Source organism: Dendrobates tinctorius, unplaced genomic scaffold, assembly GCF_039654945.1.
Source record: "Dendrobates tinctorius isolate UK_male_01 unplaced genomic scaffold, ASM3965494v1 ptg000030l, whole genome shotgun sequence".
Taxonomy (NCBI): domain Eukaryota; kingdom Metazoa; phylum Chordata; class Amphibia; order Anura; family Dendrobatidae; genus Dendrobates; species Dendrobates tinctorius.
In genome coordinates this window covers 10,175,645-10,200,372 of record NW_027361698.1, presented here as the reverse complement: position 1 = coordinate 10,200,372, position 24,728 = coordinate 10,175,645, and the positions used below count along the sequence as shown (strand labels likewise).

At 40.9% G+C, this 24,728-nt stretch overlaps 1 protein-coding gene across 5 annotated transcripts in view; it reads right to left on the bottom strand.

The window, feature by feature from the left end:
- PDE5A (phosphodiesterase 5A) overlaps positions 1-24,728 on the bottom strand; it is a 461,491-nt gene that overhangs the window by 264,103 nt on the left and 172,660 nt on the right. The gene's annotated exons all lie outside the window — the stretch shown is intronic.

The window sequence follows — 24,728 nt, the reverse complement described above, 5'->3', positions numbered from 1 at the left end:
AACATGACCTGTTGGTGGCTCTTGAGGACTGGAGTTGGGGAACACTGGTCTAGACAATCCCTAGCCACACAACTAACATCACAACCTCAGACTTGACTCCCAAAAAGGTCATGAAAGAGTTTCTCATACTTCCTGTGGAACAAGAGTGGAGGCCGCCAAACACTGTTAACAAGAGGAGACGAAAATGTGCAGATGGACACTAAGACCCAGGGTGAGAAAACTTGAAGATCATAAAGGAGAGAGAGGAAAAACTAAATGAAACAAGAATAAGCTCCTACAACCCTAACTGTGGTCAAAGGAAAAGGTGCTGGGAAGGTAGACAAACGCTCAGAAGGAATACAAATGGTATTTGCCTAGCGGAGAAAATCCTGTAACTGAAGGGCTGGAACTCTTTAGGACAAAACCACTTAGAAGTGTAGCCGGAAAGGAAGTGCAGAGAATGGTGAACATACAAAAGCAGAATATGACAGAGCAAGCCAAAACAGGAAAATAAAAGAAACTAATAATGCAAACAATAATGCAAACAATCAGTGGCGCTCAAGTATACACACAGACTCCAGCAGCATATGTAAAATACACCAGTCACCGTCGGTGTCAGAATAAAATCAATAGAACTAAAAAATATTACTTTTGCGCTTGGAGTCACCGTAACATAAATAAAATGGAAAAACAAATATATGAGCCAGTAATGAATAACCAAATTAGGACAAACAGTATAGTTAGCACAAAACTAGTCATATAAATCCCTTTGGATCTTGTCTCCAATTGCAGTAGGGGTTATAATTCAAATTCCCATATGTTAAATAAAATAGTTAAAAAACACTGGAATCTCTCCCCTTTTATTTGTGCTTGCCATAGAGCTCCTAGCTGAAAAATTTAGATTAAACAAAGATATTAAAGGCTTTGAGTTACCATCACGAAATTTTAAAATAGGATTATTCGCAGATGATCTATTCCTCACGCTACTGGATCCTGCAAACTCCATTAAAGCCCTTTCAGATGAACTAGAAAAATTCTCTAGAGCATCTTATTTTAAGATAAACCCAAACAAATCAAAATTTATAACTCTAAACTTGAATCAATCAGAAATTAATGAAATAAAGGCCCAAACCCAGTTCATTTGGGAGGAGAAAGAGATTGTCTATCTAGGGATTAGAATAGTTGGATCAATCCAAGCCACAGTTAGGGCCAATTTAGACAGCATTATTAAGACTATTACAGTTATCACATTTTAACACAGAGCTATCTTCCTTGTGCTGGAGAGATTGTGGACAACAGGGGAACCTCTACCATATTTTCTGGGGTTGTTCAAAAATCAAAAACCTCTGGCTTCAGGTCACACAGCACATTAACCTCATTGCTAAGGACTTCATAATTTCACCAGAAAGAGCACTTCTTTCATTAGACATGGAACAATTTGATGATTCGGTAAAACACATTATCATACACATCCTCTTAGTGACCAAGACCATGTTAGCACAATGGTGAAAGAAAGCAGAGGTTCCCAAGCTTTCAGACATACTTGACAAGATAGGCCAACACAGCGATTTAGAGCGCAGATATGTGATTAACAACAATCACGTCCACAAATATACAAAAAAATGGAAGACCTGGAACAACAAATTTCTTACCAAATAGACTTACCAAGAGGCATTATACACTCACTGGCCACTTTATTAGGTACACCATGCTAGTAAGGGGTTGGACCCCCTTTTGCCTTCAGAACTGCCTCAATTCTTCGTGGCAGAGATTCAACAAGGTGCTGGAAGCATTCCTCAGAGATTTTGGACCATATTGACATGATGGCATCACACAGTTGGCGCAGATTTGTCGGCTGCACATCCCTGATGCGAATCTCCCGTTCCACCTCATCCCAAAGATGCTCTATTGGATTGAGATCTGGTGACTGAGGAGGCCATTTGAGTACAGTGAACTCATTGTCATGTTCAAGAAACCAATCTGAGATGATTCGAGCTTTATGACATGGCGCATTATCCTGCTGAAAGTAGCCATCAGATGTTGGGTACATTGTGGTCATAAAGGGATGGACATGGTCAGCAACAATACTCAGGTAGGCTGTGGCGTTGCAACGATGCTCAATTGGTACCAAGGGGCCCAAAGAGTGCCCAGAAAAAATTCCCCACACCATGACACCACCACCACCAGCCTGAACCGTTGATACAAGGCAGGATGGATCCATGCTTTCATGTTGTTTACGCCAAATTCTGACCCTACCATCCCAATGTCGCAGCAGAAATCGAGACTCATCAGACCAGGCAACGTTTTTCCAATCTTCTACTGTCCAATTTCGATGAGCTTGTGCAAATTGTAGCCTCAGTTTCCTGTTCTTAGCAGAGAGGAGTGGTACCCAGTGTGGTCTTCTGCTGCTGTAGCCCATCTGCCTCAAAGTTCGACGCACTGTGCGTTCAGAGATGCTCTTCTGCCTACCTTGGTTGTAACGGGTGGCAATTTGAGTCACTGTTGCCTTTCTATCAGCTCGAACCAGTCTGCCCATTCTCCTCTGACCTCTGGCATCAACAAGGCATTTCCGGCCACAGAACTGCCGCTCACTGGTTTTTTTTTCTTTTTCGGACCATTCTCTGTAAACCCTAGAGATGGCTGTGCGTGAAAATCCCAGTAGATCAGCAGTTTCTGAAATTCTCAGACCAGCCCTTCTGGCACCAACAATCATGCCACGTTCAAAGGCACTCAAATCACCTTTCTTCCCCATACTGATGCTCGGTTTGAACTGCAGGAGATTGTCTTGACCATGTCTACATGCCTAAATGCACTGAGTTGCCGCCATGTGATTGGCTGATTAGAAATTAAGTCTTAACACACAGTTGGACAGGTGTACCTAATAAAGTGGCCAGTGAGTGTATTTTGAGGCTTAAAACTTGGGCGCTGTAGTACCGGGATGCTGTATCTCCTTCCAAGAATGTTACCCCATAATAAGGATATTTGATTTTTTTTTTCTTTTATGTTGTTATTCGATATATGTTATTCTATGCCTATTTGTGGGTTCTCTAGTTTTTAAATTTTTTTTCCATACCTGTATTAGGTTATTCACTCCCAACTCCCTTTCCTCCCTTCCTACCTTCCTTTCCCTACCCTGTTTATTTTTTTTAAAAAAAACAATAAAATTATTTGAAAAAAAAAACAAAAAACACTGGAATCTTTTAAGGGAGGACAAAATTTTGGGAGCAATTATCCCACAAGGCCCAAGATTTGTATACAGAAAGGCATGTAATCTTCAGAGCATTATTGCTCCTAGCGTGCCCTCAAACTGTATAAAAAAATCCATCTTACCTTTTTTAGAAAACCTAAAAGGTTTTTTTCCTTGCAGAAATTGTTGTATTTGCCGTCAAACAAAAACTGCCAAACAAACAATTGTGTTAGAAGGCAATGAGGAATATGCTATTGAGAACTGTATTACTTGCGCCACAGAGAGTGTCATTTATATGATAAAATGTCCCTGCATGTCAGCTAATTATCACAGCTGACACCCGGCACAATGTGTCAGGGGCGGTCACGGACCGCCCCCGACATGTTGACCCCTTGCACACCGCGATCAAACACGATTGCGGTGTACCGGGGGTTAAAGGGAAGCATTGGCAGGGAGGGGGCTCCCTCCGTGCTTCCCTGAGCCCCCACAGCAGCGCAATGTGCAGCGCTGCTGCGGGGGGCTCTTTCCCTACAAGTCCCCGGATCCAAGATGGCGACGGGGACCTTCGGGGGCCTGTAGGGAGCTGACTTCCTCAGTGTCTGCAAAGTGCAGGCATGAGGAAGTCTGCGCCTATGCCTGTGACAGATCGCTGATCTGTCACAGTGATCTGTGATGTGACAGATCAGCGATCTGTCACAGGACAGTGATGTCCCCCCTGGGACAAACTAATAAAGTTAAAAAAAAAGTGTAAAAATAATTTTAAAAAAATCGCTAAATAAATAAAAAAAAAAAATATTCCCCAATAAATTCATTTTTTGGAAATAAAGAAAAAAACAGTAGAAGTACACATATTTGGTATCGCTTCATCCGTAACGACCTGCCCTATAAAACTGTCCCATTAGTTAGCCCCTTTAGCGAACCCCTTAAAAAATAAAAATAAAAAACGAAGCAAAAAATAATGATTTATTATCATACCGCCGAACAAAAAGTGCAATAACACGCGATCAAAAAGACGGATATAAATATCCATGGTACCGCTGAAAACGTCATCTTGTCCTGCAAAATACGAGCCACCATACAGCATCATAAGCAAAAAAATAAAAAAGTTATAGCTCGCAGAATAAAGCAGTGCAAAAATAATTATTTTTTATATAAAATAGTTTTCATTGCATAAAAGCGCCAAAACATAAAAAACGACATAAATTAGGTATCGCTGTAACCGTACTGACCCAAAGAATAAAAGCGCTTTATCAATTTTACTGCACGCGGAACGGTGTAAACACACCCCCCCAAAAGAAATTCATGAAACACTGGTTTTTGTTCATTCTGCGTCCCAAAAATTGGAATAAAAAGCAATCAAAAGATGTCACGTGCCCGAACATGGTACCAATAAAAACGTCAACTCGTCCCGCAAAAAATAAGACCTCACCTGACTCAGTGGGTCAAAATCTGGAAAAATTATAGCTCTCAATATTTGGTGATGCAAAAACTATTTTTATAATAAAAAGCGTCTTTTAGCCTATGACAGGTGCCAAACATAAAAACCGCCATAAATAGTAAATCAAACCCCCCGTTATCACCCCCTTTGTTAGGGAAAAATAATAAAATTAAAAGAAAATGTATTTATTTCCATTTTCCCATTAGGGTTAGGGCTAGGGTTAGGGCTGAGATTAGGGTTAGGGGTGTGTTGGGGTTAGGGTTGGAGTTAGAATTGGGGGTTTCCACTGTTTGGGCACATCAGGTGCTCTCCAAATGCAACATGGCGTCGGATCTCAATTCCAGCCAATTCTGCGTTGAAAAAGTCAAATGGTGCTCCTTCCCTTCCAAGCTCTGCCATGCGCCCAAACAGTTTTACCCCCATATATGGGGTATCAGCCTACTCAGGACAAATTGCAAAACAACTTTTGGTGTCCAATTTCTCCTGCTACCCTTAGGAAAATAAAAAATTGGGTGCAAAAATATCATTTTTGTGGAAAAAAATGATTTTTTTATTTTCACGCCCGGGCGTTATAAACTTCTGTGAATCACTTAGGGGTTCAAAGTGCTCACCACACATCTAGATAAGTTCCGTGGGGGGTCTAGTTTCCAAAATGGGGTCACTTGTGGGGAGTTTCAATAGTTTAGGTACATCAGGGGCTCTCCAAACGCACATGACACCCGCAGACCATTCCATCAAAGTCTGCATTCCAAAACGTCACTACTTCCCTTCCGAGCCCGACATGTGCCCATACAGTAGTTTTCTCCCACTTATGAGGTATCAGCGTACTCAGGGCAAATTGGACAACAACTTTTGGGGTCCAATTTCTCCTGTTACCCTTGGGAAAATAAAAAAATTGGGGACTAATTGATCATGTTTGTGGAAAAAATACGATTTTTTTATTTTCATGACCGGGCATTATAAACTTCTGTGAAGCCCTTGGGGGTTCAAAGTGCCCACCACACATCTAGATAAGTTTCTTAGGGGGTCTAGTTTCCAAAATGGGGTCACTTGTGGGGGGTTTCCACTATTTAGGTACATCAGGGGCTATCCAAATGCAACATGACACCCGCAGACCAATCCATCAAAGTCTGCATTCCAAAACGTCACTACTTCCCTTCCAAGCCCTGACGTGTGCCCATACAGTAGTTTTCTCCCATATATGAGGTATCAGCGTAATCAGGACAAATTGGACGACAATTTTTGGGGTCCAATTTCTCCTTGTACCCTTGGGAAAATAAAAAAAAATGGTGACTAAAAGATCATGTTTGTGGAAAAAATGCGATTTTTTAATTTTCACACCAAGCCATTATAAACTTCTGTGAAGCACTGGGGGGTTCAAAGTTCTCACCACACATCTAGATAAGTTCCTTGGGGGGTCTAGTTTCCAAAATGGTGTCATTTGTGGGGGGTTTCCACTGTTTTGGTACATCAGGGGCTTTCCAAACGCGACATGGTGTCCGATCTCAATTCCAGCCAAAAACGTCAAATGGCACTGCTTCCCTTCCGAGCTCTGCTATGCGCCCAAGTAGTGGTTTACCCCCACATGTGAGGTATCAGCCTACTCAGGACAAATTGCACAATAACTTTTAGGGTCCTGTTACCCTTGGAAAAATAAGAATTGAGGGTGAAAAGATCATTTTTTTCTTAAAATATGATTTTTTAATTGTACGGCTGTATGTTATAAACTTCTGTGAAGCCCTTGGGGGTTCAAAGTTCTCACCACACATCTAGATAAGTTCCTTGGGGGGTCTAGTTTCCAAAATGGGGTCACTTGTGGGGAGTTTCAATAGTTTAGGTACATCAGGGGCTCTCCAAACGCACATGACACCCGCAGACCATTCCATAAAAGTCTGCATTCCAAAACGTCACTACTTCCCTTCCGAGCCCTGACGTGTGCCCATACAGTAGTATTCTCCCACATATGGGGTATCCGCGTACTCAAGACAAATTGGACAACAACTTTTGGGGTCCAATTTCTCCTGTTACCCTTGGGAAAATAAAAAAAATGGGGACTAAAAGATCATGCTTGTTGAAAAAATATGATTTTTTTTATTTTCACACCCGGTTGTCATAAACTTCTGTGAAGCACTGGGGGGTTCAGAGTGCTCACCACACATCGAGATAAGTTCCTTGAGGGGTCTAGTATCCAAAATGGGGTCACTCTTGGGGGGTTTCCACTGTTTAGGTACATCAGGGGCTCTCCAAACGTGACATGGCGTCCAATCTGAATTCCAGCCAATTTTGCATTGGAAAAAATCAAAAGGCGCTCCTTCCCTTCTGAGCTCTGCCATGCGCCGAAACAGTGGTTCCCCCCCACATATCAGGTATTAGCGTACTCAGGACAAATTGCACAATAACTTTTGCAGTCCAATTTCTCCTGTTACCCTTGGTAAAATAAAAAAAATTGAACCTGAAGTTTTTTTTGGTGAAAAAAAGTTAAATGTTCATTTTTTTAAATATTCAAAAAATTCCTGTGACGCACCTAAAGGGTTAATAAGCTTCTTGAATGTGGTTTTGAGCACCTCAAGGGGTTCAGTTTTTAGAATGGTGTCACTTTTGGGTATTTTCTATCATATAGACCCCGCAAAGTGGCTTCAAATGTGATGTGGTCCGTAAAAATAAAATGGTGTTGCAAAAATGAGAAATCGCTGGTTAATTTTTAACCCTTATAACTTCCTAGCAAAAAAAAATTTTGGTTCCAAAATTGTGCTGATGTAAAGTAAACATGTGGGTAATGTTACTTATCAAGTTTTTTGTGTGCTGTATCTCTGTGATTTAAGGGCATAAAAATTCAAAGTTGGAAAATTGCGAAATTTTCAAAATTTTCGCCAAATTTCCGTTTTTTCACAAATAAACGCAAGTTATTTGAATGAAATTTTACCACTAACATGAAGTACAATATGTCACTAGAAAACAATGTGAGAATCACCGGGATCCATGGAAGCGTTTCACAGTTATTACCTCATAAAGGGACAGTGGTCAGAATTGTAAAAATTGGCCCGGTCATGAACGTGCAAACCACCCTTGGGGCTTAAGGGGTTAATAGAGGAGGTGGAAGGAAAGGAGATGAACAGGGACAGGCACTGCAGAGGGGATGAATGCGTCTCCCCGATGCCCATTTCGGAGCTTGTCTGCAGTGCCTGTCCCTGTTCGTCTCCTTTCCCTCCACCCCTTGTTACACCGTGATAGTTGCAGCTCCACCCCGGGTATGGAGAAGCAATTTTTCATATCCTCCATTTAGGGCTACTAGCCTTGTTTATCCGATTGTGGAATTAGGTTTAATATTTGGTTACTATACCAGTTATACGGGAGTCCGGAGGGAATTTATTAACCCTCTAGTTGTGGCGTTATGGTTGCTATTCACATTCGGGATACATGGAGTGAATTTTTGAGCGGTCAGCGTGATACTATGGTAAATATTATGATGGATTAAACCCCTCGTATCATTGAGGGCGACTGTAGGGGTGTTAAATAATTGAATTATGTAAATATATCAATATATACGATTAATTAAACAATTCCACTTGTTATATTGATGTGATATGTTTCACTGCTGTTATTCTTCAGCTTATTATTGTGTCAATATTATATTGTGTGCATTTGGGTGGGCCTGCGGCGCATCTTGGTAGCACGGTTGCACTTTATTGTTCACCATATCTGTCTCCCCATTTTTCCTGTCTTTTGTCCATGTCTTACTAATAAAAGTAATTTGTTATGATACACTTTTGACCTGGTTGTCGTATTTTGTGTGGTTTCCACACTGTTGTTTCCTTTGGTATGTAACGATGCGTCTTTATGGTCCATTTTTTTGAAAACAGCACATATTTATGGTTATTTTTCATAATATGCTGTTTTTTACCCTTGCTGTGATATTAAACCTTTCATAGTAACATAGTTATTAAGGTTGAAGGAAGACTTTAAGTCCATCTAGTTCAACCCATATCCTATCCTAACTTGCCCTAACATGTTGATCCAGAGGAAGGCAAAAAAAACCCATGTGGCAAACACTAAGCTTCACAATGGGGAAAAAAATTCCTTCCCGACTCCATATACGGCAATCAGACTAGCTCCCTGGATCAACGCAATATTAAGGAAACTAGTGTATATACCCTGTTATATTATACTTATATTTCTCCTCCGTATATTTTCGAACTAATCTCCCAATATCTTCCCTCACGTAATCTCCGGTCCTCCCAAGACCACCTTCTCTCCTCCACACTTATTCGGTCCTCACCTAATTACTTCCAAGACTTCTCCCGAATATCCCCCATCCTCTGGAATTCTGTGCCCCAATACATAAGACTGTCCACTACATTTAGATCCTTCAGACCTACTGTCTCCTTCCCCATCTGCAGTATGTAAGCCCGCAAGGGCAGGATCCTCTCCCCTCTGTAACAGTCTACCTTTGTTAGTTTGTCTAATGTAAGTGATATTTGTATTTTGATGTAACCCCTTCTCACGTACAGCACCATGGAATCAATAGTGCTATATAAATAAATAATAATTAGCTGCTACAGTCACCTGTCCACGTTATGACCTTATGTCTTGTCTCCGTGCTGCTGATAGAAAGAAGACAACGTGAACAGAAATAAAAAAAGAAGAAATTTAAAAACTAGTTTTCTAACTTAATGTTAAGGTTTAAAAAAAAAAGTTGGCGATGGCATATTTAGAAGATGCATAAGAAAATCTTGTCTGATTAAATTTAAGTAGAGAACTTAATGTGTTTTGCATGATTTTCCAAAGCAACAGCCCTTTAAATCATCCTCACACCCTGTAAGGTGTTAACCAGATAACATCATAACATAAGAAGTGACACTCTGCAAGAACACTGGAGATAATGAGCACTTCTTTAACTTATCTTTATCTCTAATTATTTCTGAATTATTTGAATGTGATTTGCTGCTGTACGTGTGATAAGAGGGCACATTTCTCATCATATTCACACATTTAATTAGTCTAATTTTTTAAACAATTTTTTCAGCAGTCTTAAGCCTTTCCCTCTGGAGAATTTAGAACTCACCTAATAACAGTACAGGATACAGCTGCATTAAAAAGTTCATCCCAGAAAAATGTGAGTTCTACAATTCTCTCGTTTGTTTTCTTCCCAGGCTAACTAGCGTGTTTTGCTTGTGAATCCTTACTTACACTTTTTAACTAATACAAGTAGTATATACCAGATAAATTAATTAATAGCATGACAATTTCATGTTAAAATTGCCAAAATAAATTTTGAAGTTAGGGCTCAATAAGTGTTATTGAGCTAAAAGAAAACTCAAGTGAATAGCAAAGTTTTGCATTGTAATTCACACGTACATTCATCATTTCTGATTTTAATTCAGTCTCTTAGAAATTTGAATGATAAAATATTGATAGAGTGTGTCTCTGCAAAGCTACAGCGCTGGCTAAAAACTGCAATTCTTTTTCACCACTGGTATTCTGATATTGCTTTTGTAGTAGATGATGACAGGTGGTTGCCAACTGATTATCCATGCCTTTTCATATAGTGGCTTGGAGTTAGCACACTGCCTGTGACATACACGGTTCTTCACAAGGCCGGGGGTGTAAATTATCTTGTACCTTATATATGAGAACTCTCTTAATATGATTGACTGCCAAGGAGAAGTAAAAGAGGAGGAAGACGAAGATGGTATATAAGAAGCCCAATGCATTTCATAAATGTGAAAAGATATTGAGTGCCTTGCTCAGTACCCTTGGTATGCCCCCTAGAATACTTCTAATTGAGAGGATATTTGATTTGACGGAAAATGTAACCTCTATGATGTAGCATGTTATTAGTAAATGCATATTTGTAATGTGTAGCTATTTGATGCTATTTGATATAGTTTGTATCTGTAATGTATCTTTGTGAAAAATTTGGAAAATGTTAGAGCTGGAGGAGGCTAGATGACAAAAGTATGTGGATTCTTGCTTTGTTATCCAGAAGAAATTAACTGTGTTCACGAGACAAGAGTAACAATGGACCCTTTTCTTTAGTAGGTAGGTGGGTGGGGAGGCTTGGGTTTGCTTTTGTTTCTGTGTGTATATGAAAGGTGGAAAATGTAAGCATTGAATAAAAAAGATCTATTTAAAACAAAGAACCAGAAATTAGTCATACAAGGGTTAATATGGTCAACAATAGTAGGTGTGAAACAGCTATTTCTTTGTCTGAAATTGAAGGCAGGAGGACAGCTGAGCTCACTAGGAAAATACCGTGCACAGTTATTAAAATAGTTAAAAAGTAAAGCCAAGTACTTTTGGCATGAGGCAGGCTTTAACAAATTTACTAAAATGTTATTTGGCTTTAAACAATTTTAAACAGGGCAGACTATATGAAAAAAGAAGCAAGGAGTAAAATAGTTTCTTGCTATAACACATTGCATTATAAACAATTACAGGCTTTTCGGTTGTTACGAGCTCGCAGTGCCGCAGATTCCCTCACTCATTACGCCACTTGGGTTAATTCAGTTCAAATGGTATTTTTGTAAAGAATTTTTCTTTTCCTTTTTGAGGAGAAGCAGTTGTCAGCCGTAGAAGGCAGACGATAATTTAGTGCCTGGTTCCTTGAATTAAAGTCCAAATACAGAAATGTGTCAGCCAAACACTGTAGTGAAGTTGATGAAAACCTTATGGTCAAATTAAACCTTCTTAGACGTTGTGATTGTCTCTTTTTTCCAAAATAAATTTTGAATGGCTGCTCCTTATTTTTGTGCACATAAAATCACATGGACTTCCTACAAAATTACATATTTTTACATGTGACATTCTTTCTATACTTCCTGTAGCTTGTTATGTTTGCTTTAGCAAAGCTTGTGCTTCATATCTGTCAGTCCTATTTGTAGATGAAGGATGATAAAACACCATAATCTTACAAGGAGGCACATTAGAGGGGCCGGAACAGGATGGAACACACTGCTCTGCTCTGCTTCAGAAATTATTTAGACACCATGGTACATGTTCATTAATCTTGGCTCATGTTCTATATAATACTTTGACTATCTCAAGCTTGGAACTCTTTACAAATTAAAATCACGGGGGATAAATGTGTTGATTGGATGTAGTGAGTTCCCGAATGACATCATTCCAACTGTAAAAATAGGAGATAAAACATAGCTCTGCGTGGTTTCAGTTACTGCTCAGTACATACTGAACAACGGATGAAAGCATTCCCTGGAAAATTGACTGATAGCTGTTTCTCTGCAGTATACATCAGTGCGGAGTTGGCTGTCAATCAATATTCCAGGGAAGGCATACAGCCACCGTCCACTGCATACTGAGTGATGACTGAAGGCGTGCCGGTATGCCTTTATAACTGAAAGCCCGAGGCTGTTAGGAGGAGTAAAGTTAATTTCTTCCCGTAGCAACATTTTCAGTGAGATGGCCAGGCAGCGTTAAAAGGCTATTAAATTGTAGAGTAACCAAATATCAGCAGGTTAGTAGCGTTTGGGGACATCATAGGTTCCCTTTTAGTTGTCCACAAGATAGATATGTAGGAGATGGACACTTTTAACAAAAACAATCATTTGCTACACATGCCTTTCTTTGGCTAAACCTATCTCTGGTTTGGCTACATAATGGACTAATTTTGTGCCTTTTTTACGCTACACTAGATTTAGGCAAAATAGATATGTTAATTTTTTAGCCTGGGCTTCAACTATTAATAACGCCCATGCATCATCATCTTCTTGGTGAAACCCCAAGAGCAAAATCTTGACATGCCCTAGCTTTGATTGATACAGTTCATTAAATTTTTTGAAATTCTGGAAAAAGAGTATCATAATTACGGTAGTTAAGTCCTCTAAGACTTGGACACGTGCATGTGACAGATACATGTACATTCTATTTTCGGACAGAATAAAAAAAAGACGTGTCACTTTTTACAGTTCCATTCCAGGAGCTAAAGATGTTGTATATTTTCCTCACTTTCATTGAGCCACTGCTTTCACGTGTTTGACAGAACAACGAAATTTTGCTTCATGTACAAATCCTATTGTATTTTTTTAAAAAATGTTTTCAACCTGGTATTTGTTTCAAAACAAGTTGAATGGAAAATTGGACTGCTAAAAACTGTTTAAACATCAACAATTTGAGGATCTTCTCAATCTGTAGATAGGAATAAAAAAAACCTTTATAGTAGTTGCTTTAAAATTGAATATCAGATTTATAGTGCAATAAAAATCTTCAACACATTTCGAACATGGAAAGCATTGTTAATCATAAAGTTACAACCTCTCACCACTCTTACATCAGTTTAAATAAACGTATTTGGTGAGACCTTATAGGAAACACATTGAAGATTTTTATTGCACTAGCTTGGACACCCCTTGTCAAAATTACTGTTATTGTGAACATTTAAGCAGGTTGAAGATGAAATAACCTCTAAAAGTTAAAGTTCAATTATTTTCAGATCAAGGGACTGTGAGGGCCATTGTAAAATCTTCATCTTGCACCTTTTCAGGTAGTGTATTGGGGATTCTGACTTGTGTTTAGGGTGATTATCCATTTGTAAAAGCCATCCTCTTTTCAACTTCAGCTTTTTAACAGTGCAGTTATTTCTACATCATGAATTTGTTGAAATTTAAGTGAATCCATTCTTTTCTCTACCCGTGAAGTGTTCCCTGTGCCATTTGTTGAAACACAACCTACAAAGCATGATTGATCCACCCCAATACTTAATGGTTGGCGAGATGTTCTTTTCATCAAATTCGGTGCCCTTATTTCTTCACACATACCTTTGATCATTGTGGCCAAAGAGTTCTATTTTAACTTAATCGGTCTACAGGACTTGTTTGCAAAATGCATCAGGCTTGTTTAGATATTCTTTGCATATTTACGATGCTGAATGTTAGGGTGAGTATATAAGAGAGGTTTTCTTCTGATTTACTCTTCCATGAAGGACATATTTGTGGATATGTTTCTGAACAGTCGAACAATGTACCACAACTCCATAGTCTGCTAAATCTTTCTGACAAGCCGGGGTTCTGATTTGCTTCTCTAGCAATCCTATAAACAGCTTTCACTGAAATTTAGCTTGATTTTCCAGACCTTATCTTGATCTCCACTGTTCCTGTTAACTACCATTTATTTACATGTCGAACTGAGGAAAGGGCAACTTAAAAACACTTTGCTATCTTCTTACAGCCTTCTCCTACTTTGTAGGCCTCCACCATTTTCAGAGTTCTAGGCAGCTGCTTAGAAAAACCCATAGCAGCAGTTTTTTGGCACAAGGTTAGAGGAGGCTGGGTTTTCATAAAGCTCGGAAATTTGCCTGACCTTTCCTGACAATGATACTAAACAAGCCATAATCCTAACAGGCTAATTAAGGTATAAAACCTTTGTCAAAGTTATCTGATCACACAAATTTCCAAGGATACCCAAACTTTTGCATCAGCTTCTTGAAATTTTAAAAATGTAAAAAATGACTATATATATATATATATATATATATATATATATATATTTTTTTTTTTTTTTTTTTTTTTTGACAAGGTTTGCCCAAACTTTTATATGCCACTGTATATACTGCAATATATATATACACCATATATGGTATGTGTGTATATACAGTATCTGTGTGCATTTATACTGCATATATATATATATATATATATATATACGGTACACTGCATATATATATACATACATATATATACACACATATTTACTGTATATATGTGTGTATATATATATATATACATACATACATACATACATATATATATTTATATACATAAGAGAAAAAATGGAACAGCACCGTAAAAGGGAATTTAGGGTGCAAATAAAATATCCTTTTGTAGAAGTAATATAAAAGGTGAAAAACAGGCAGCATTCCAGTAAATAATGAAAAAAATTGACTTTATTAGCCCATATGGTGTGGCAACGTTTCGGCTGTGAGCAGCCTTTCTCAATCAGTGTATAGATACAAACATCAGATATACTGTATATATCAACTTACAACAGCATCAATTTATAAACTCATTAGTGAAATTTTACACATAGAATACAAGTGCATAGTCAAATGCTACTCATACATGATTTATATTAGTATATGTGCATATCATTACAACATGATCATTAATTAAATTAAAATTCATTTATTCTCTTGGTGCATGTGCATAAAGTGTATAGTTATAAATTGATTTATGATTAATATACTGTAGTAAGCAAGCACCGAAAATCGGCGTCCAGTACTGCGCATGTCCATTATGTCATAATCGTCTAGCCAATCCCTGCATCCAGTGCTCCCAAAGGATTTGCATAAATTGAAAGAAACAACAGGAAAAAGATTTAAATATACAAATTTGTCAACTAAGAAATTTAAAGCCCTTTATGAACTTGTCCATCATGACAACATCATAATAAAGCCAGCTGACAAGGGGGTTGTTGTCTACGTCACGGACAAGGAAGCATATATTTGTGAAATCAAAAGACAACTTAGGGGCTCGTCACACATAGCGACATCGCTAGCGAGATCGCTGATTTTGTGACGCATCAACGATCTCGCCAGTGATCTCGCTGTGTGTGACACGTATCATCGACCTCCCCCCATCGTGGCATGTGGCAGCGGGAGACCATCGATCAGCGAGCTCCCAGTGCTGTAAGGAGACACTGGGAGCTGGTATCCATGGTAAATATTGGGTAACTAAGCGCGCGCACTTAGGTACCCGATATTTACCTTGGATACCAGAGTCCTCGCTGGTCCTGATCGCTGGTGTGTCTGCCTGTTTGGCAGCTCACCAGCGATCATGTAGCGATGCACCAGGTTGTATCGTTGTCGGGATCGCTGGTGCATCGTTTGGTGTGACGGGACCCTTAGTGATATGGATGTGTATCAGAAACTAAATAGAGACCCCAAATTTGATATACAGAAACAAATTAAACAGATTCTAGATATGGCGAAGAATGATGGAATTATTGATCAGGATCTTTATGATTATCTTTTTGTGGAGTATCCGGCATTATGTTCTACTAAAGATCCATAAATCACTTGAAAACCCACAAGGATGACCAGTTGTCCCAGGGGTAGACTCAGTTTTCAACAAAATGCGCCAAATATCACACCTTTGTAATTCCCCCAATCTCTTAACCAGTGTTGCCTCTCTCCCCTCCCCGCTCACTGGGTCTCCATGATATTTATCTAGTACCAGATTAAGATAGGTATTGAAATCTTCCATCATAGCAATCGGAATAGATTGGAAGTCAATAAGAAATGGGAGGAGAGTGTGTAAAATTTTCACTGAAAATGACAGTGGAACTACATTGCCCCAATAAACACCCAGACCCCAAATAGCAAGCACACCAAACAGATAAATCTACAGTGAAAGAAATAATTATTTGATCCCTTGCTGTTTTTGTAAGTTTCCCCAATGACAAAGACATTTTAAGGGTAGGTTAATTTTAACACTGAGAGATAGAGTATCAAAAATAAAATCCAGAAGATCACATTGTATACATTATATAAATGTATTTGCATTTTGCAGTTAGAAACAAGTATTTAATCCCTCTGGCAAACAAGACTTAATACTTGGTGGCAAAACCCTTGTTGGCAAACACAGCAGACAGACATTTTTTGTAGTTGATGATGAGTTTTGAGCACATGTCAGGAGGAATTGTGGTCCACTCCTCTTTGCAGATCATCTCTAAATCATTAAGATTTTGAGGTTGTCGCTTGGCAACTCGGAGCTTCAACTCCCGCCATAAGCTTTCTATGGGATTAAGGTCTGGAGAATGGCTAGGCCACTCCATGACCTTAATTTTCCTTTTTTCTGAGCAACTCCTTTGTTGGCTGTATCTTTTGGGCCATTGTCTTGCTGGAAGACCCAGCCATGACCCATTTTTAATGTCCTGGCGGAGGGAAGCAGGTTGTCCCTCAGGAATTAACGGTACATGGCTCCATTTATTCTCCCATTGATGCGGTGAAGTAGTCCTGTGCCATTTTAAGAGAAACACCCCTAAAACATAATGTTTCCACCTCCATGCTTGAGAGTGGGAACTGTGTTCTTTGGGTCATAGGCAGCATTTCTCTTCCTCCAAACACTGCGAGTTGAGTTAATGACAAAGAAGAGCTCATTTTTTGTCTCACCTGACCACAGGACCTTCTCCCAATCACTCACAGAATCATCCAGGTGTTCATTGGCAAACTTCAGATGGGCCTGCACATATGACTTCTTGAGCAGGGGGACCTTGCTGGCATTGCAGGATTTTAAACCTTTTCTGAGTAATGTGTTACCAATGGTTTTCTTGGTAACTGTGGTCCCTGCTGCCTTGAGATCATTAATAAGTTCCACCTTGTAGTTTTAGACTGATCTCTCACCTTCCTCATGATCAAGGATACCCGACGAGGTGAGATTTTGCATGGTGCCCCAGATCGATGTCGATTGACAGTTATTTTGTATTTCTTCCATCTTCTTACTATTGCACCAACAGTTGTCTCCATCTCACTCAGCATCTTACTTATGGTTTTGTAGCGCATTCCAGATTTGTGCAGGTCTATGATCTTGTCCATGACATCCTTATAAAGCTCTTTGGTCTTGCCCATGTTGTAGAAGTTAGAATCTGACTGATTAATTGAGTCTTTGGACAAGAATATTTTATAAAGGTGACTATGTAAGACAGCTGTCTTTAATGCAGGTAACGAGTTCATCTAACTAGTCTGTAGGAGCCAGAACTCTTAATGGTTGGTAGGGGATCAAATACTTATTTCTCACTGCAAAATGCAAATAAATTTATACAATGTGATTTTCTGGATTTTATTTTTGGTATTCTATCTCTCAATATTAAAATTAACCTACACTTAAAATTATAGACTGTTCATGTCTTTGTCAGTGGGCAAACTTACAAAATCAGCAAGGGATCAAATACCATATATACTCATGTATATTTTTTGTGCTGAAAATTTCCTCCTCGGCTTATACACGAGTCATTGTCCCAGACGGCGGCTGCGGCTGTAACTGTGCCTGCTGCTAAAGAGAAATGAATATTCACTGAGCTGGCATATGGCTGTTAGAGAGGGAAAGGAAAAATAATGAAAGTGCAGCAATATGGAACAATATCGTAATAGAGCTAATGAGAATGAGTCATACACCGGCATCAACGAGGTTTGAGTTGGCATTCGTGAAGGTCCAGCCATCTCAATGCCTCTTTAGGATCATCAAAGAAATGAGTTTCATTAAGTGCAGCAACTCTCAATCTTGCAGGGTATGACATGGCATACTGAACTTGAAGTTGCCATAACTTCTTCCCCCATTGAAAAAGCTGCATCTGGGGTTGGCCCTTGGGAACTCTGTAGTTTGTGCTCCAGCACATTACATCATGGGTAAGTGTATGCAACCCTTATAACTTGGGTACGGACAGTACATTTATTTTATGCCCGTTTTCCACATCATTGGTTCATAATTAATGGTAGATCCTCTCAGCACAAGCACTTTATTATTGTTGCAATATTACTTGGAGAGTATATGTTTACATGATCTTCCAATACTATATATTTATGTAATTTGTGGAACTGCTTCTTACCCCAACTCCTTATTTCAGGGCTTCTATTGTGGATCCTACCTTTTCCTTCCTCAATAACCCTTGTGTATAAGAATATGTATGTTACCTATTATTGAATCAATAAAATCATGTATAATTTTTGAAGTCAGCACTCCAATTTTCTCTCTTTAGATTGCTTCAATGGAATGGGCGTAGGTGAGTATAACTGTGTTTGTTATTTTAAATAAAAAAATAATAATGTGCTTTTTTATTTCAAATAAACGACTTTATTCTGATTGTGTGTTTATTTACAATATGACTATAGAATTAGTAATGGATAGGTGTCTTATAGACGCCTCTCCATTACTAACGCATGGGCTTGATATTGCCTGATAATACAAAAGTGACATCAACCCACACAAATATGAACCCCACAAATATGAGCCCCACTTGCTAATGCCACAGGGCAAGTGGGAAAAGGCAGGCAAAACTCTTCATTTAATAGAAGCACCTTTTCTGGGGCGGTTACGGGCTTCTATTTTTAGGCTGGGGGCCCAATATCCATGGACCCTTACAAACCTGAGAATACCAGCCCCCAGCTTTAGCTTGGCTTGTTGTCAAAAATGGGGGGGACCCCACTCCGTTTTCATTATTTATTTAATTTATTTAAAAAAATGGCGTGGGGATCCGTCTATTCTTGATAACCAGCCATGATAAAGCTGACAACTGTGGGTTGCAGCCTGCTGCTGTAAGTTTTGTGTAGCTGGTTATCAAACATATAGGGGAATCCAAGGCGATTTATTCTAAAATTATTTCTCTTTGGCGCCGCCTGCTCTTGCTGTTATTAGGAGCACCAGGCTTAGGCTGATGGGAGTAGTAGTCCCATCAGACAATGCCTATGATTGGAGGTAAACTTTTTACCTCCTGCCACTGCTGCGGGTTCATGCTCTCATCTGACAGCATAGGAACTGAAGCGATTTGACTGGTGGTATTAATCTTACTGCTGATCAGAACCACCAGTGTTTCTCGAGTTGTCGTGCAGATGACAGCACGAGAAACACCTGGTGTTCGGGGGAGCCAAATCCGAACAGTAACATGGACTTCCTGGTCAAGTCCTTGTTCAGAATCCGTGCCAGAACAGTAGGTGTTCGGTACGGACTCTTTACTGTTCTGATTCGCCCATCTCTAGTGGTGATTTTACCAAAATGTAGAGAAATTGTTTTACGTAAACATGGCCTTAAGGGGTATAACTGGTGCAGATAAAAATCCATTCTTAAAATTGCATTGTAATGCACTGCGGTATAAGATATATGTGATAACTCAGCTAATTAGATAAACCACAATATTTGAGTCAAGGGCCACAATCCGCCTGCCTCTACAGCATTTATCAGAAATGCTTCAAATTGCTTGTCGCTAGCAATTTTATCGTCTACTCTAATAATAAAAAGCAAGAGAAAGTAAGACATTTTGCCTGTAGTACATCATACAGTATGTATGGAGTAATAAAAAAAAAATTCTGATATTGAAGTTATTGATTTGATTAGATGATCAGCAGCAAAAAGTCACATCTATGACTACTCCTTGTTAAAGAACAAAACTGAGTAACCATTATGTCAAATAAATAATATCCTCCATTGGGAGGCATACAACTCATGTGTTATTGCTGCTTACATAAATATGTATTCAAACATTGTCCTTATCTTTTATTCATAAAGGGTTATCACTTTCCATAGTGTATACACAGGGGAATAAAGCAAATATACACTGATAAAAATACAGGAACAAAGAATATGATAAAAGGAAGAGGACATACTTAAAGGAGAAATACATAATTGTGTTAGAAAAGGTAAGTGTGAAGGTCTATATAATGGTGCATCTAAGGGTAAAGACATAAATAAACTGTCAGACATAAATGGAATCACTACCCTGAGTGCTCATAAATCAATGTTAGGAAAACAATGAGTAGTGGTAAACTATTACATAATGAAACTCCTGAATTGCTATAAAGACCAGTTACTTCTCACAGCACAGTGCTTGCTACATTTTTTCCAACCTATAAAATAATCTGTCAAAGGAAATACATCACTTGTGATGCATATTTTTTTCTACTATTCTTTCATATTCTGATTGAATTTTTTCACATGGTTATGAGAACAGCCATCATAACTGATCTTTAGTTTTTAGAGACGAGGACCCCAATCTGTGGCTCAGAAGCCTCATGTGGCTCGTGATCCCATGATGCATGGCTTGCTGCAGGCTTCCATCTAGATGCAATAGCATTTGGTGTATCAACCAGCTATGAAGAGCAAGTCTCCAGATGGTGACTTTTGTGAGTAGTCATGGACATAAGGGTAGATTTTAAGGCAGATATACAGGCCTTGGGGGTGGAAAAATAAACTAAGTATGAATGTCTAATCCATCTCGTTTTGTTGATCAGAATCAATTGGCTGCGATCACCAAAAAGAACTGTTTCTTTTGGATCCAACTGGATCCTTATAAACATATGTTCACTCATAAGGTGAACACATATTTAAGGTAAAATCTTAGCTTATTCGGTTAAAACCTGTAGCCAACTGATGAATGAGCTTGGAGGGTGGCAGGGCCGATGTCACCACCCGGCATACCTGGGCAAGTGCCATGGCTCTGGACAGATGAGGGGCCCACTCGCCTTCAGAGACACCAGCACAGTGCTGGACCTGTGAGTTGGGGGGGCCTAGTGTAAGCGCTGGCACCGGGCCTGCCCCTTAAACTCTTTTAAATACTTCCCACTTCCCATTTCTCCCCTGCTTCGTTTTCCACAGCTCCGGTCTCCTCAGCATCTTCTGACTCTCTGATGTCTCAGTTCAAAAGGCGCACTGATTTTCACTACAGCACCCCCTCTTTGCAGAGAGTCAGAGACCGGAGCAGTGGAGACCAGAGCAGCAGGGAACAGGGAGAGGTGAGTATTTATTTTTTATTTTTTTTAATGAATTGAGCATTATATGGGGCTCATTATACTGTATGGAGATACAGTATACTGTATATGGAACCCATTATACTGTATAAAGCATTATGTGGGGTCAATATACTGTATGGAGCACTATGTAGGGCTCATTTTACTGTATGGAACATTACATTCAGTTTTTCTTTTTAAATACATTTGCAAAAATTTCTACATTTCTGTTTTTTTTTTTCAATCGAGATGGGGTGCAGCGTGTACATTAATGAGAAAAAAAATGAACTTTTTTGAATTTACCAAATGCCTGCAATGAAACAAAGAGTGAAAAATTTAAAGGGGTCTGAATACTTTCTGTACCCAGTGTAAAGGACATTGTTTTGGTGCTTTTTTTTATTAAAGTGAGGAAAGATGGGGGCTGGAATGGGCATTGCTTGATGAAAGCCACCTATGACTGTAGTTGGCCAGGGGAGGGGGTTTCCAGCCAGGTTCAGGAGAATGGATGGGATTGGTTGGAAGGGGTAAGGGGGGAATTTTAGGGGGTGGGCTCGGGGAGGAGTTGGGAAAAAGTGTGGTAAGATCGCCATTTACATTTAGAAAGCTGGAGAGTGAAGACCACCAGCTGCTTCACTCACCTCGTGGAGTCGGTAGAGACCTTAATGGACAGGCTGCTCACTCCAGGAGGGGAGGATGGCTCGAGGAACAGCTGTCTTCTCTCCTGGGGTCCGCCGGGTCACGGGAGCTGAACAGCAGGGGCAGGAGGACAGGGCCCCCAGAGAGACCATCACCGGAGGTGTCAGCGCGCAGCAGGCACAGGCTCCGGAGCCCCTCCGGGGACCCTGCGGATAGCAGGCATGGTGGTGCGGCCTCTCCCCGCTGTGTTTGCCCCGGCAGGAATCCACGCAGTCGGTCTGCAGGCGCAGGTCAGCGGAGATCGACGGGAGCGCGGGCTGCACCGTAAGTGTGGACCCGCTGAAAGCACAGGTCGCAATGGAAGTGCAGGCTTGACCGGAATCACGGGTCACATCGACATGGCGGCCTGCACAATCTGCAAGACTGAGGTCAGCGGTGCGATGTGCTTCATGTGCTCCTGTCCCCCCCTGGTGATGAGGAGGCCAGGGGCGCAGGCCTGGGGCTGCAGAGTCGCGAGGAAGAATCAGAGTCGGGCAGCGAGCATCACTGAGACACACAGCAGCAGGATTCCGGAGATCCAGCTGGCGAAGACACAGCACCCACGCAGCTTGGTGGTATGAATCCATGTGTTGTTTGTCGCACACAGGGGCTGTGTCACAGGTGGCTGGGGGGAGTCAGGTGTCGGAGGAAAGGAGGTCAGGAGGCACTAGCGGGGAGGAGGGGCCGGGCCTGTGTGAAATTCTGCTCAGTATGGCGCAGGTATTGAGAATGTTAGAAGATGGGGCAGCGGGCGAAGTCGGGGCATCGCCGGTGGGGGCATGGCTGCCAGGAATGGCATGCGGGTCGCAGTTCAAGAGAGCCAGTGGTGTCAATTGGAAGGGAGTGTGAGACAGCTTCGGCGTATCCGTGTCAGTGCAAATTGAAAAAGAGAAAGGATACGGTAAAGCTGGACGATAGCGCGAAGGGCTAGGTCTATCTATGTTTTGAGGGCCCCTTGGGAGCCCATTTAAAGAAGGAGGTAAAAGAGAAGATTTGGTGGGATGAATATGTGGAGATATTCTCCCTCCTTCCCTTAGAAAAGTTCAATTTAGATAAGGGAAAGAAGGACGACAGCAAGAAGGAGGAGGAGGAAAAGCGACGGTGGCGGCTGATTCCACAGACATTTGTTAACTGGTTGCAGGAGTTTGCGATTTTGGCTAGTATAACAGGGGAAAAGTTTCCTGAGAACTGTTTGGGTTTGTTCTGCTACCTAGATGTGATTGGGGAGGCGCACTGTACATATGGAGGTCAGGCATGGCTGCGCTATGACGAGCAATTTAGGCAAAGGAAGGCAGTTTGGCCCGAGATTAAGTGGGACCAGAAGGATATTGGGCTTTGGCTGAAAGCTATGGCTCCAGTCAGGTACAGGCAGTCCTTTCACGGGAGCAGAGGTAGCAGCAATCATCAGGCAGGACATGGAAGCGGTAGTCAGGGGACACAGGGAACTAAAGACAAATCCAGGACGTGCTGGCAATTTAATGATGGCCAGTGTAAATACGGGAACACCTGTAGGTTCAAGCATGTATGTTCCCACTGTAACGGGAGTTCACATGGAGCTTCCAAATGTTTCAAAAAGGTGAGGGGGAAGCCTTCAGTGGGTGCCGGTCAAGGGGGAGACACCTGAGAGACTGCAAGAGATGGCCCCCTTTCTAAGTAGGTACCCTGATCAGGAGAAGGCTAGGTTTATTTGAAATGGTTTTGCTGAAGGTTTTACAATTCTCCTACCTACCCACATTGTTCCTTTTTTGGTTAAGAATTTTAGGTCTGCGGATTTGCATTCAGAGGTGGTTAGTGTCAAGCTGACGAAGGAGGTGGAGTTAGATAGGATGGGGAAATATGTTCGTGAACCGGAAAGTTAAGGCCCAATCACACATAGCGACTCACCAGCGATACCGACAACAATATCAACGTGTCAGGATCGCTGGTGAGTCGCTACATGATCGCTGGTGAGCTGTCAAACAGACAGATTCACCAGCGATCAGCACCAGCGACGCCGAGCGCGCGGCGTCGCTGTGTACATTAGTTACCAGCTCCTTGCATCAGCGCGCTGGTAACTAAACGTACACATCGGGTATCTAAGGGACGTGCGTCACTTAGAAACCCGATGTGTACCTTAGTTACCAGCTCCCTGCATCAGCGCGCTGGTAACTAAGTGACTCACGTCCCTTAGATACCCGATGTGTACGTTAGTTACCAGCTGATCGCTGGTGTCCCGCCTGTCACACGCAGCGATGCGTGCTGGCCAGCGGGAGACCAGCGATCAAAGAAATGTCCAGGGCTTTTCAAGAGCGATCAGCGATACCGGCAATGGGTGTCACACACAACGATGTCGCTGGTGAGATCACTGTTGTGTCACAAAACTTGTGACTCAGCAGCGATCTCGCTAGCGAGATCGCTATGTGTGACAGGGCCCTTAGGTTTCATTGTGACAATATGAGTGTAGTGTCGGTGATTAACAGCCTGTCATCATCATCTCCCCCAGTGATTAAGTTTTTCAGAGAGCTTGTTTTCCAGTGCCTTGAATTGAATGCGTGGATTTCTACAGTGCATGTGCTAGGTGTGCAAAACTCTATAGCGGATGCTTTATCTTGTTTTCAGTGGGAGCGATTCTGGGAACTGGCACCAGAAGCGGAGGCCTTGGGAACGGAATGCCATTTGCACTCGAGGAAGGTGATTATGGATGAGCAGGAAGGCTGATTTGTGAGTCCGTTACGGGCCAGACGTGGGCATATTATGAAGCATCATGGAGGGTATGGCAAAGTGTTACAGTGGGGAGTGGTTGAGTCCGAGGAAGAGAAGACACTGGCAGTGTTATATTTGATGGGAAAGGCGGCTGAAATGGGTTGGTATATTTCTAATTAATAAATTTATGGCAGGTTTGGCATTTGGTTTTAGGTTGGAGGGGTCAGTAGATGTTACAAAAAAGTTTTGGTTAAGCAGGCATTAAGGCTATGTACCCACATATGCAGAAAATTACTGAATAAAAACTGGACTCCTTCCCAGGA